This window comes from Dendrobates tinctorius, unplaced genomic scaffold (assembly GCF_039654945.1).
Source record: "Dendrobates tinctorius isolate UK_male_01 unplaced genomic scaffold, ASM3965494v1 ptg000108l, whole genome shotgun sequence".
Classification (NCBI taxonomy): Eukaryota; Metazoa; Chordata; class Amphibia; order Anura; family Dendrobatidae; genus Dendrobates; species Dendrobates tinctorius.
Window position 1 is genome coordinate 8,955,906 of NW_027361776.1, and position 15,302 is coordinate 8,971,207.

Consider the following 15,302-nt stretch of genomic DNA (forward strand, 5'->3'; position numbering starts at 1 on the left):
CCGAGAGGGGGACTTTCAGCCCCCAAAAATGGGCTGATAATCTCGGATTATATCCGAGTATATACGGTATACTGTATACAATATATACACCTATTCTATGTGTATATATCTACTCTATGTATTCTATTCTAACCTGTCATTCTGAGATTATACTGTATGGGGCAGATCATTTGCCACCTTTTAGTCTATATCTATATAGAAAACTGTATGTGTGTGTATCACCAACCAATCACGAAGCATCTTTCATTTCACCAGCGCTGTTCAAAAGAAGCAGAGCTGTGATTGGTTGCTTTGAGCAACAATTTTCCTTGCAACCAATCACTAAGCATCTCTCATTTCACCAGAGCTGGTTAAAAGAAGCTGAGCTGTGATTGATTGCTATGGAGCAAGTTTTCCCACTTGACAGCACCTCAGCAGACACTGACATGGTGGGAGAAATCTAGCATCCCCAGGAACATAAGCTCCCAGCCATTGTCTGCCCCCCTGAAAGGAGCAGAGAGCACATGACAGAAATGATTCCCCCTCTCCCGTGCCCATACACCCATCACACATTCTCTATCCTATAGGCACATCTTCCCACTTAAAGGGATCATTGGTATGGAAGTCAGAGCAAATCCATCCAGCGCTTTGGTTTAGACCCCAGGTCTCTCTTAAAGGGATCATCGGTATGGAAGTTAGGACCGTTCCACTCAGTTCTGTGGTTCTGACCCCAGAGTATCTTAAAGGGATCATTGGTATGGAAGTGAGGGCAAATCCACTCTGCGCATTGTTACTGACCCCAGGCCTTTCTTAAAGGGATCTCTGGTATGGAAGTCAGGGCAAGTCCATCCAGCGTTTTGGTTCATGATCCCAGGTCTCTCTTAAAGGGATCCCCGGTATGGAAGTCAGGGAAATTGCCTTCAAATGCTCTGGTACTGACCCCAGGCACTCTTAAAAGGATCTCCTGTATGGAAATTAGGGTAAATCCCTCAGCGCTCTGATTCTGACCCCAGGGTACTATTAAAGGGATCATTGATATGCAAGTCAGGACAAATCCATGCAGCACTCTGGTTCTGATCCCAGGCCCCTCTTAAAGGGATCCCCGGTATGGAAGTGAGGGAAATCCACTCTGCGCTTTGGTACTGACCCCAGGCCTCTCTTAAAGGGATCTCAGGCATGGAAGTTAGGGTAAATCCCTCTGTGCTCTGATTCTCACCCCAGGCTTCTATTAACCCCTTCCCGACCTGTGACACAGCGTATGCGTCATGAAAGTCGGTGCCAATCCGACCTATGACGCATACCCTGTGTCATGAATTCAAAGCCCCCCTGCGGGTCGGGTGACCGGGGTCAATGAAAGGTCACCTGACCCGCAGATACAGGGGGCTTTGTAATTCACCATAGGGGGCGTGGCTTCGCCCCCACGTGGCTACAATCGCTCTGATTGGCTGTTAAAAGTGAAACAGCCAATCAGAGCGATAGTAATATTTCATCAATGAAAATTGATGAAATATTACAATCCAGCCATGGCCGATGCTGCAGTAGCATCGGACATGGCTGGAGACACCGATTTGACCCCCCCCCCACCGGCGATCGCCCCCCCTGCCACTGAATGACAGCGGCGATCTGCCGCCGCTGTCATCATCTGCCCCCCCTCCCATTCCCTTCGCTCCTCGCCAGCTTCCGATCCCCCCTCTCACCTCCCCCGGCACCTTCCAAGTCCCCCCGTCGCTCCCGGTGTCCGGCGGGTCCGGTTCATGGGCGCCGCCATCTTAGAAAATGGCGGGCGCATGCGCAGTTCGCCCGCCCGAATCTGCCGGCTGCAGATTCCACTATTTCATTTTGATCACTCTCAGAGTGATCAAAATGAAATAAAAAGTAAATGAACCCCCCGATTATCACCCCCATAGGTAGGCAGAACTAATAAAATAAAGAAAATATTTTTATTTTTATTTTTCCATCAGGGTTAGGGTTGGAGAGAGGGTTAGGGTTGGAGAGAGGGTTAGGGTTGGAGAGAGGGTTAGGGTTGGAGAGAGGGTTAGGGTTGGAGAGAGGGTTAGGGTTGGAAAGAGGGTTAGGGTTGGAAAGAGGGTTAGGGTTGGAAAGAGGGTTAGGGTTGGAAAGAGGGTTAGGGTTGGAAAGAGGGTTAGGGTTGGAAAGAGGGTTAGGGTTGGAAAGAGGGTTAGGGTTGGAAAGAGGGTTAGGGTTGGAAAGAGGGTTAGGGTTGGAAAGAGGGTTAGGGTTGGAAAGAGGGTTAGGGTTGGAAAGAGGGTTAGGGTTAGAATTAGGGTTAGGCTTGTGGTTAGTGTTGGGGTTAGGGGTGTGTTGGGGTTAGGGTTGGGATTAGGGTTGTGGTTAGGGGTGTGTTGGGGTTAGGGGTGTGTTGGGGTTAGGGTTGCAGTTAGAATTGAGGGGTTTCCACTGTTTAGCCACATCAGGGGGTCTCCAAACGCGACATGGTGCAACCTTTGATTCCAGCCAATTTTGCGTTCAAAAAGTCAAATGGTGCTCACTGCCTTCCAAGCCCCGACGTGTGCCCAAACAGTGGTTTACCCCCACATATGGGGTATCGGCGTACTCAGGAAAAATTGCACAACAACTTTTGGGGTCTAATTTCTCCTGTTACCCTTGGGAAAATAAAAAATTGGGGGCTAGAAAATTATTTTTGTGGAAAAAAAATGTTGTTTTTTTCATTTTCATGTCTCTGCATTATAAACTTCTGTGAAGCACTTGGGGGTTGAAAGTGCTCACCATACATCTACATAAGTTCCTTGGAAGGTCTAGTTTCCAAAATGGGGTCACTTGTGGGGGTTTCCACTGTTTAGGCACATCAGGGGCTCTGCAAACGTAATGACGACTGCAGACTATTCCATCTAAGTCTGCATTTCAAAACTTCACTACTTCCATTCCGAGCCCTGACGTGTGCCCAAACAATGGTTCCCCCACACATATGGGGTATCAGCGTACTCAGGACAAACTGGACAACAACTTTTGGGGTCCAATTTATCCTGTTACCCTTGTGAAAAAAAAATTGCGGGCTAAAAATCATTTTTTTTGAGGGGAAAAATTTTTTTTATTTTCACGGCTCTGTGTTATAAACTTCTGTGAAGCACTTGGGGGTTCAAGGTGCTCACCATACATCTAGATAAGTTCCCTGGGGGGTCTAGTTTCCAAAATGGGGTCACTTGTGGGAGGTTTCTACTGTTTAGGCACACAGGGGCTCAGCAAATGTAACATGACGCCCGCAGACCATTCCATCAAAGTCAGCATTTCAAAATGTCACTACTTCCCTGCTGAGACCCAACGTGTGCCCAAACAGTGGTTTCCTCCCACATATGGGGTACCAGCGTACTCAGGACAAACTGGACAACAACTTTTGGGGTCGAATTTCTCCTGTGACCCTTGTGAAAATAAAAAATTGCGAGCTAAAAATTCATTTTTTGAGGAAAAAAAAAGATTTTTTATTTTCATGGCTCTGCGTTACAATCTTCTGTGAAGCACTTCGGGGTTCAAGGTGCTCACCACACATCTAGGCAAGTTCCTTATGGGGTCTAGTTTCCAAAATGGGGTCACTTGTGGGGGGATTCCACAGTTTAGGAACATCAAGGGCTCTGCAAATGTAACATGACACCCGCAGACCATTCCATCAAAGTCAGCATACCAAAACGTCACTACTTCCCTTCCGAGCCCTGACGTGTGCCCATACAGTGGTCATCCCCCACATATGGGGTATCAGCATACTCAGGACAAACTAGACAACAACTTTTGGGGTCCAATTTCTCCTGTTACCCTTGTGAAAAAAAAAATTGCGGGCTAAAAATCATTTTTTTTTTTCACTACACATCTAGATAAGTTCCTTAAGGGGTCTAGTTACCAAAATGGTGTCACTTGTGGGGGAGCTCCAATATTTAGGCACACAGGGGCTCTCCAAACGCGACATGGTGTCCGATAACGATTGGAGCTAATTTTCCATTCAAAAAGTCAAATGGCGCTCCTTCCCTTCCGGGCCCTGCCCTGCACCCAAACAGTGGTTTATGACCACATATGAGGTATTGGTGTGCTCAGGAGAAATTGCCCAACAAATTTTAGGATCCATTTTATCCTGTTGCCCATGTGAAAATGAAAAAACTGAGGCTAAAAGATAATTTTTGTGAAAAAAAAGTACTTTTTTTTTTTACAGATCAATTTGAGAAGCACCTGGGGGTTCAAAGTGATCACTATGCATCTAGATAAGTTCCTTGGGGGGTCTAGTTTCCAAAATGGGGTCACTTGTGGGGGAGCTCCAGTGTTTAGGCACACAGCGACTCTCCAAACGCGACATGGCAACCGCTAAATATTCCAGCATATTTTCCATTCAAAAAGTCAAATGGTGCTTCTTCCCTTCTGAGCCCTGCCGTACGCCCAAACAGTGGTTTATGACCAGATATGAGGTATCAGTGTACTCAGGGGAAATTGACCAACAAATTTTAGGATCCATTTTATCCTGTTGCCCATGTGAAAATGAAAAAATTGATGCTGAAAGGAAATTTGTGTTGGAAAAATTAAAATGTCCATTTTTTTCCTTCCACATTGCCTTAGCTGTTGTGAAACACCTGAAGGGTTAATAATCTTCTTGAATGTGGTTTTGAGTAGCTTGAGGGGTGCAGTTTTTAGAATGGTGTCACTTTTGGGTATTTTCTGCCATATAGACCCCTCAAAGTGACTTCAAATGTGAGGTGGTCCCTAAAAAAAAATGGTTTTGTAAATTTTGTTGTAAAAATGAGAAATCGCTGGTCAACTTTTAACCCTTATAACTTCCTAACAAAAAAATATTTTGCTTCCAAAATTGTGCTGATGTAAAGTAGACATGTGGGAAATGTTATTTAGTAACTATTTTGTGTCACATAACTCTCTAGTTTAACAGAATAAAAATTCAAAATTTGAAAATTGCGAAATTTTCAAAATTTTCGCCAAATTTCTGATTTTTTCACAAATAAACGCAAAAATTATCGACCTAAATTTACCACTAACATGAAGCCCAATATGTCACGAAAAAACAATCTCAGAATCGCTAGGATGCGTTGAAGCGTTCCAGAGTTATTACCTCATAAAGGGACACTGGTCAGAATTGCAAAAAATGGCCAGGTCATTAAGGTCAAAATAGGCTGGGTCATGAAGGGGTTAAAGGGCTCTTTGGTATGGAAGTCAGGGCAAATCCACTCAGCGCTCTGGTTCTGATGCCAGACCTCTATTAAATGGATCCCCGGTATGGAGGCTACGACCGTTCCACTCAGTGTTCTGGTTCTGACCCCAGGCTGATGGGACGATGTGAGATATTAGGGGTAGTAGTCTGGTGGCTCTGGCTGATGGGATGATGTGGGATATTAGGGGGAGTAGTCTGGTGGCTCTGGCTGACGGGATGATGTGGGATATTAGAGGTAGTAGTCTGGTGGCTCTGGCTGATGGGATGATGTGGGATATTAGGGGTAGTAGTCCAGTGGCTGTTACGGGATGATGTGGGATATTAGGGGTAGTAGTCTGGTGGCTCTGGCTGATGGGATAATGTGGGATATTAGGGGTAGTAGTCCTGTAGCTCTGGCTGATGGGATGATGTGGGATATTATAGTGAATGGGGCTATGCGGAGTGGGCGGGGCTATACACTCAGCTTTATATATATAGATATAATCGTTATAATTTGTTATAACTAACCGTAGTTAGTTACTATGCCCCGGCAGTGCTGGGCTCTTCAGCTAGTCTATATATATATCAATCTAATGTTTATATATATATATATATATACTGTATATATATATATATTTATATATGTTTTGAAGAATATTTTGCTTTAAAACAATGTGTCAATGACAGAGAGCTGCTATATGTAAAAGCTCATGTTAAGATCGCATTGCATACGGATTGCATATGGATGTCATACTGATACTAGATGCCAGGAATTTGCATCATCGCATTGCAAATGGATTACATATGGATCAACATACGAAGAACAATCCTGCAATTCTCGGCCGAGAAAATCGGACTGATTTTTCATACGGCAAGTGTGACTCCTCTGGCCTTAAATTGTGAAAATGGCGCTAAAGCAAGATGTTTGCTATTTATATGGAGAGGGACATGTGATTTCAGCAGTCAATGACACAAGCCGTTGTGTCAGGACATTGTGGGTGTTTCATGCGCCCTGCTTGCGGCTAGCCAATATGCACACATAAAGTTAGGAACAAAAAAAATGACTGCTTACAAGAGCGCCGTGCCTCTGAGCTCTGCAAACCCCCTCCCCTCATCAAACACATGCCAATCGCTTATGTTGCGCCACCATTATCATTACTATTATCGCTACTAAAGTGCTGAAAATACTTTTGTAGCAATGCAAATATTTTCCGGCACTTTTTACTGAATGTTACAGATTTTTGCCGATCTTATAAAATTTTGTTCGTGTTTCCGTTCATGATCCCGAATGTGCTGAATTTATGTTTGGCGATCGTTTTCCGAACAAATTTGCTCATCACTAATCTTTAGGTTAGTTACATGGAAAGGAGTAGTTAGCACATGACCAAAGGTAAACTGTTAAGAACACAAGAATTCTAAATGGAAAATTCTGAACTTTGTTTTTTGAGAAGTCTCTAACTAAGCTGAAATATAAAAGTAGTTGTGCTATCCTGACAGATTGCTTCACCTAACATTATTGTCACGTTCAGAAAGATAAAGCCAGAAAATTTTGGGTTTTCTCACGTTTCCTTCTAACTGACCTTAGACAGCCAATACCTATATGTCCCATGGGATTGAAGGTTATCTTGAAAATTAATTCAGGGCAGCAATTGCTTTGATTTTCTGCAGGTACTTTTAACAAGTGCAACATGTACAACTCATTGAGTTCTGATACTTTTCGAATTTTCTATATTCTGGCTTGTGAGGTTAAGAAGACTAATCATAAATGTACAGCACATCATACTATAGATACCATAAAAAACAAGCACAAATACAAATTACAATAAGTTGGTGTAACTGTGTGTTGCACTGAAATACTGAATTAAAAAAACAATTTTATATGTGAACTGTGTTTTCCTTTACTTTTTTATTTACTTCTAACATGTATATTATAATGCATTACTATCTGTCTATTGTATTATTTTATGAATATACGCAGTGTCGTGCTGCCAATGGAGCAGCAGCAGATACCTGCCAGTAATTGGTGTGGCTGTAGCTTGCTTAGATACAAGAGTTTAAGTCCTTAGATACTGTGGTGAACCCTTACCATGGCCTTTTAGTGTTTAGATTGGGGGAATATCGTCTGTCATCCCCATTTGGCATCTGCAGCACAATCATAGGATACTGATGTTTTGTTTATAGGGAATCTGTCAGCAGGCTTTTGCTACCTCATCTGAGAGGAGCATAATGTAGGAAAAGAGACCCTGATATCAATGATGTATCACTTAGTTTACAGGATGCAGCAGTTGTGAGTGTCAGAGTTCTTATATGTAGCATAAAGCAGAGCTCAAAAGCTAACCCCATCCACACCACAGCTCTCCATGTACATAGTCTATTGACAGTGAGCTGCTTTAAACATTAGGAGGCGTGATTAGACTAGGTCACATGTGATGCTGTAGTCAAGCAATAATATTCTCCTAGTGATAAAACCTTTGTTATAAGTAAACAACAGCACACAGCCTAAAAAGTGACACATTGCTGAATTCAGTGTTTTAATATCTGCATCATGCTGTCCTCAGATTATAAAGCAAATACCTGCTTACATGTTCCCTTTAAGGGTCTTTTTTTTTACTTGGATCTTTCCTATGGGGCCCCTGGATTTTTGTGTATACTGCTGATTATAAACCAAATAGCACAAACTTTTTCTGCTAGTTTGGCTAAAGGGAGTGATAAAATACCCTTACTAATTATAGGGAGAACATTCAGCTAGCAAATATACACTAGTGTGTGAAAATTTGGGCACCCATGGTCAAAATTACTGTGATTGTAAACAGTTTAGCAAGTTAAAGATGGAATGATCTCTAAAAGGCCTAAAGTTAAAGATGACACATTTCTTTTGTATTTTAGGCCAAAAAATGATATATAGTAATTTTTTACATTTTAAAAATTATGAAAAAGAAAATGGGCTGATGCAAAAGCTTGGAGAATTATGTTCTCAGATAACTTTGACCAAGGTTCCAGATCTGAATTAGCCTAAGGGTATGTGCACACGCTGCGGATTGGGGTGCGGATTTGGCCGCGCGGATTTTGTAAAATCTGCAGGTAAATCTGCAGGTCAAAAGACCTTCGGCGGATTTACCTGCGGATTGCTCTGCGGTTTTGCCCTGCGGTTTTTCATCTCCACAATGGAGGAGATGGCAAACCGCAGCGGAATCCGCAGAAAGAATTGACATGCAATTCTTTCTGCGGTTTCAAAACCGCAGGAAAGCCGCGCGGAAAAATCTGCACCGTCTGCACTGCGGTTTTTTATTCCCATAGGGAATAATGGTACTGTACACCGCAGCAAAAACTGCTGCGGACCCGCAGCGGCCAAATCCGCTGCGGAACCGCAGCAGAATACGCAGCGTGTGCACACACCCTTAGGGTTATGGCTTGTTCACTATCATTATTAGGAAAGCCCAGGTGATGAAAATTTCCCAGCTTTTTAGAAACCCAGCCTCCTCTAGCCTTGTGCCAAGCAACACCAACCATGGGTTCTTCTAAGCAGCTGCCTAGCACTCTGAAAATGAAAATGGTGGAGACCCACAGAGCAGGAGCAGGCTAAAAAAAATAGCAAAGCGTTTTCAAGTTGCTTGAAATGTAATTAAGAAATGGCAGTTAACATTCAACATTAAATGGGAGAATACTTGGGACTACAGAACAAGAGAATCACTGGGGTATTCTGGTTACAAGTAAGCTGAGCAGTAGTACTCAATGTCAAGCAGAAGCCGCAAAAACAAACAAGATTATAGGGTGTATACAAACAGATAAAATCCCGTGATCCAGATGTATAGTTACTCCTTTATAAATCGTTTGTGAGGCCACATCTAGAATATGGGATCCAGTTTTGCGCCCCACATTTAAAAAAGGACTTTCAGAAATTAGAATCAGTGCAAAGTTGGGCAACTAAATTATTACAATAGATGGAAGGCCTCATATGATGAGAGGTTGAAAAAGTTGGGCTTGTTTAGCTGAGAAAACAGAAGCCTCAGAGGGGATCTCATTTATATGTATAAATATATGTGTGGTCAGTACAAAGGACTGGTGCATGACTTCCTTCCAAGTAGCATACTATGGACTAGGGGGCATTCATTATGGGTGGATGAAAGGTGATTCCGACAACTAAAAAGGAAAGGGTTCTTTACAATTACAGCAGTCAGAATATGGAATGCATTACCACAAGAGGAAGTAATGGCAGATGCTATAACAGCTTTTAAAAAAGGCTGGATGATTTCCTCAATACACATAACATTGAGGGTTATAAAGGGTGGGCCATTTATATGGATGCACCTAAATAAAATGTGAATGGTTGGTGATATCAACTTCCCGTTTGTGGCACATTAGTAAATGGGAGGGGGAAGCTTTTCAATATGGGTGGTGACCATGGCGGCCATTTTGAAGCCGGCCACTTTGGATCCAACTTTATTTTTTCCAAAGGGAAGAGGGTCATATGACACATCAAATTTATTGAGAATTTCACAATAAAAACGATGGCATGTTTGGCTTTAATGTAGCTATATTCTTTCATGAGATATTTACAAGTTTATGACCACTTATAAAATGTGTTCAAAGTGCTGCCCATTCTGTTGGATTGTCAATGCAACCCTCTTCTCCCACGCTTGACACACTGATAGCAACACCACAGAAGAAGTGCTAGTCTAAGGGGGTCAGATTCTTTGTAGGAATGCTCGGACCTGACACTCATAATGTGGTGGTGCACCATCTTGCTGGAAAAACTAAGGGAACGTACCATCTTCAGTGCATAAAGAGGGCAACACATCATCATGTAGCAATTTCAGATATCCAGTGGCATTGAGGTTTCCATTGATGAAGAATGGCCCCACTATCTTTGTACCCCATATACCACACCATACCATCAATTATGGGTGTCAGGTCCGAGCATTCCTACATGAACTGTTTTCTGGAACGTGGATTGGATGTCGTGGGCCAGTTGAATGGCCACCAAGGTCTCCCAATCTGACCCCTTTAGACTTTTATCTTTGGGGTCATCTGAAGACAATTGTCTATGCTTTGAAGATACAAGATGTGCAGCATCTGAAACAATGGATACTGGAAGACTGTGGTAGAATTTCTTCTGCGGTGTTGCTATCAATGTGTCAAGAGTGGGAGAAGTGGGTTGTATTGACAATCCAACACAAAAAATCAGTTGGTAGAGAAAGGTTGTACTTGATGGACCTAGGCTTTTTTTCAACCCTTGTAAATTTGTAACCTTTGCTAAAATGTAAAAGTGTAAAAGATGAAATTACATATATATATATATATATATATATATATTAGTGATGAGTGAGCATGCTCGCCACTATTCGGTACTCGCACGAGCATCTCACTGCTCGAGATGCTCGGAGCTCACCGAGTATTTCCGGGGTTGCTCAGCGGGAGCTCGGGTCCCCTCCCTGCATGTTTGGTGCTTTTTAGAGTGCCAATGAACATGCAGAGAGATATTTGTATTGTCCCCTTATATACTTATATATGGCTATTAGATTGCCCCTCAGTCGTCTTTTCTCTAGACTAAATAATCCTAATTTGGCTAATCTCTCTGGAAATTGTAGTTCCCCATCTCCTTTATTAATTGTGTTGCCCTCCTTTTTACTCGCTCTAGTTTCATTATATCCTTCCTGAGCACCGGTGCCCAAAACTGTACACAGTACTCCGTGTGCGGTATAACCATGGATTTGTACAGAAGCAGTATAAAGCTCTCATCATGTGTATCCAGACCTCTTTTAATGCACCCCATGATCCTGTTTGCCTTGGCAGCCGCTTGCTGTCACTGGATGCTCCAGGTAAGTTTATCATTAACTAGGATCCCCAAGTTCTTCTCCATGTCAGATTTACCCAGTGGTTTCCCGTTCAGTGTGTAATGGTGATATTGATTCCTTTTTCCCATGTGTATACCCTTACATTTATCATTGTTAAGCTGCATTTACCACCTTTTGGGCCAAGTTTCCAACTTATCCAGATCCATCTGTAGCAGAATACTATATTCTCTTGTATTGACTGCTTTACATAGTTTTGTATCATCTGCAAATATCAATATTTTACTGTGTAAACCAGATCGTTAATAAATATGTTGAAGAGACTAGATCCCAACACTGACCCCTGCGGTAACCCATGGGTTACAGTGACCCAATTAGAGAATATACCATTTATAACCCCCCTCTGCTTTCTATCACTAAGCCAGTTACTTACCCATTTACACAAATTTTCCCCCAGACCCAGCATTCTCATTTTGTGTACCAACCTTTTGTGTGGTACGGTATCAAACGCTTTGGAAAAATCAAGATATACCATGTCCAATGACTCACCTTGGTCCAGTCTATAGCTCACCTCTTCATAAAAACTGATTAGATTGGTTTGACAGGAACAATTCCTCAAACCCATGCTGATATAGAGTTACTGAGTTTTTCTCAATGAGATAATCCAGAATAACATCCCTCAGAAACCCTTCAAATATTTTACCAACAATAGAGGTTAGACTTACTGGCCTATAAATTCCAGGTGCAGTTTTAGAGCCCTTTTTGAATATTGGTACCACATTTGCCATGCGCCAGTCCTGTGGAATAGACCCCATCACTATAGAGTCCCTAAATATAAGAAATAATAGCTCGTCAATTACATTACTTAGTTCTCTTTGTACTTGTGGGTGTATGCCATCCCGCCGTGGAGATTTATCTATTTTAGTCTTATTTAGCCGGTTTCGCACCTCTTCTTGAGTTAGATCGGTGACCCTTAATATGGGTTTTCTTTGTCTCTCAGCATTTCACCTAGCATTTTATTTTCCACCGTGAATACCTTGGAGAAGAAGGTGGTTCCTCGTCATCTACAACCATTTTTTCCTCACAATTTTTTAAGGTGCCTACACTTTCACTTTTGATTCTTTTACTATTGATATCGTTGAAGAACAGCTTGGGATTAGTTTTACTCTCCTTAGCAATGTGCTTCTCTGTTTCCTTTTTGGCAGCTTTAATTAGTTTTTCAGATAAAGTATTTCACTCCCTATAGTTTATTAGAGCTTCAACAGTGCCATCCTGCTTTAGTAGTTTAATTGCTTTCTTTTTACTGTTAATTGCACCTCTTACTTCCTTATTTAGCCACATTGGGTTTTTCATATTTCTTGTCATTTTATTCCCATAAGGTAGGAACCGCTTACACTGCCTATTTAGGATGTTATTTAACATTTCCCATTTATTATCTGTATTCTTATTTCTGAGGACATTGTCTCAGTCAGCCAGATTAAGGACATCTCTAAGTTGGTCAAACATTTCCTTCATAAAGTTCAGCACTTTTGTTACTCTCTGACAAGTCTTCCTAGCGAAAGACAACTGAAACTGCACAATATTGTGGTCGTTATTTCCAAGATGGCTGGTGACCAGCAGATTTGTTCTTCTGTCAAGTCTGTTAGATAGTATTTGGTCTAAGAGTTTTGCTCCTCTGGTTGGAATCTGCACCAGTTGTGAAAGATAACTTTTCTTGGTTATCAGCAGAAACCTGTTGTCATTATGGGTTTTGCAAGTCTCTGTTTCCCAGTTAATATCAGGGTAGTTAAAGTCCCCCATAACAAAGACCTCATTATGGGTTGCAGCTTCATCTATCTAACTTAGTAATAGACTTGCCATGATTTCTGTTATATTTGGGGATTTGTAATAGACCCCAATGAGAATTTTGTTACTATTTTTGCCTCCATGTATTTCGACCCATATTGACTCGACATCCTCATTCCCTTTGCTAATATTCTCCCTTAAAGTGGACTTTAGACAAGACTTTACATAAGGACAAACCCCTCCTCCTCTCCGAATTTTATAATCATTTCTAAATAGACTGTAACCCTGTAAGTTAGCTGCCCAGTCATAGGTTTCATCAAACCATGTCTCGGTTATTCCCACTATGTCATAGTTACCTGTAGATATTTCTGCTTCTAGTTCTTCCATCTTGTTTGTCAGGCTTCTGGCATTTGTGAGCATGCAGTTTAGAGGATTTTGCTTTGCTCCAATCTAATCCTTGTGGATTGTTTTATAAAGTTTCTTATCTCCCTTCTGAGTATGCTGTATTGGGTCGTCTTTGCTGCACCTCATATCCTTCATCAGTATATTTTCTTGCTTCATGTTCATGTCAAACGTTTTTCATCCTGTCCCCTCTTCTTCTAGTTATCGCCCTCCTGATGAGTGTAGCGAATCTTCTGCCGAATGTGTGTTTCCCAGGTTTGTTGAGGGGTAGTCTGTCTCTAGCGAGGAGTCCGTCGTGCAGGTAATTCACACCGTGGTCCAGGAATCTGAATCCTTGTTGTCTGTACCATCGTCTTAGCCAGTTGTTTGCATTAAGGATCCTGTTAAATCTCCTGGTACCATGCCTGGCTACTGGATGGATAGAAGAAAAAACTACCTGTGCATCCTGTTCCTTTACTTTCTTCCCAAAGTCTTCAAAGTCCTTGCAGATTGTCGGTAGGTCCTTCCTTGCCATGCCATTGGTGCCAACATGTATCAGAAGAAATGGATGGACATCCTTGGAACTGATGAGCTTTGGTATCCTATTGGTCACACCCTTGATCTTCGAACCCAGGAGGCAGCATACTTCTCTTGCAGTTATGTCTGGTCTGCAGATGGCTGCTTCTGTGCCTCTCGGTAGTGAGTCTCTCACCACTACCACTCTTCTTCGCTTCTTGGCTGTACTTTTTGTTGTTACTTCTAGGTATTGCTGTGTGCCATTTTCTTCTTTGCTTACTGATAGTGCCTCATCCTTAGGTGTACCATCTTTGTCCTTCACAAGGCCTTGGTATTGGTTTCTCAGTTGTGTGGTTGGTGATGTCTCCATGGTCTTCTTGCTTCCTTTGGTCACATGCTTTCACTTGTCTGCTTTTGGAGGTTTTCTGACACTTTCTTCACCTTCTGTGACCAGTAGTGGTGCTCCTGTTCTGTCTATGAAGTCTTCATTTTCTTTGATGAGTTTCAAAGTTGAAATTCTTTCTGCCAGACCCCGAACCTTTTCTTCTAAAAGGGCCAGTAGTCTACACTTTTGGCAGGTGTAGTTGGATTCTTCTTCTGGCCGATTTGTAAACATGTAGCACATGTTGCAGCTCACCATGTAGGTTGTCATATCTGCCATGTTGCTCCTAGATCCTGCTGACTTGCTGTGTGTCTTCCTTTTTGTGTAATCTACTTTGTAACCTTCTTATGTAATCTGCTGTGTTTTTTCCTTCTTGTGTAATCTACTCAATCAGCCAAGCGTTCTTGCAATAGTGTCCTAGAGGCAAACAATTTCCTAATATGTATGTATGTGTGAGTATTGAAGAATATTTCCTTTGAAAGCTATGTGTAAATGACATAGAGAATTTCTCTATGGAAAAGCTCATGCTAAAATTGTATTGCGATTGGATAGCAATCGCACTGCATTTGGATGTAAATCAGATGCTAGGAATTAAAAATCAGATTGTACTCACTTGTGTGACTCCAGCTAGTATGACTTCAGCCTTAGGGAATGTGCACACATTGAGTATTTGCTTGCAGAAATTTCTGCAGGGCTTCGGCATCTCTTTACAGCAAAACCGCTGCAGTAAAAGTCCTCATTTTTCCGTGCTTTTTGGTGTATTTTTGCCGGTTTTTTCATGCATTTTTGTACAGCAATTAAGGCTTAACTAAATAAAGATATGTTTTAAAAAAGTTTTGTGATGTAATTTCTTGGTTCAACATCTTTTCTATTCTGATGAAGTAGCATCAGGGTAATAGGATTAGGGCTTGGTGTCAGTAACTGTCATTGACACCAAGCCGCAGGTTTAGTAATGATAAGGTGTCAGCCAGACATCCTCATTACTAAGCCAGTAAGTAAACACAAACATGCACACACGTGCATGCACACACACACGCATGCACGCACACACACATGCACTGTAACCAGCCTATGTAGGAGTGTTAACAGAATGAACCTACATATGCTGTAACCAAACATAATTTTTTGTTTTTTCCCAAAAAAGCAAAAAAAAAAAATTGCATGGGCTCCGGCGTAATTTTCATAACCATCAGAGGAGAGGCCAATGGCAGAGGACTGATGTTATCCTGGGAAGGAGCCAAGAGCCATAAAGGTTCCCAGCTGTTTGCTTAGCCTTTACTGGCTAGTTTATAGTTGGACCTCAGAAAAA

The 15,302-nt window shown here is 42.0% G+C and overlaps 1 protein-coding gene across 1 annotated transcript in view; it reads right to left on the reverse strand.

The window, feature by feature from the left end:
• TENM2 (teneurin transmembrane protein 2) overlaps positions 1 to 15,302 on the reverse strand; it is a 6,300,157-nt gene that overhangs the window by 3,901,048 nt on the left and 2,383,807 nt on the right. The window lies entirely within an intron of this gene.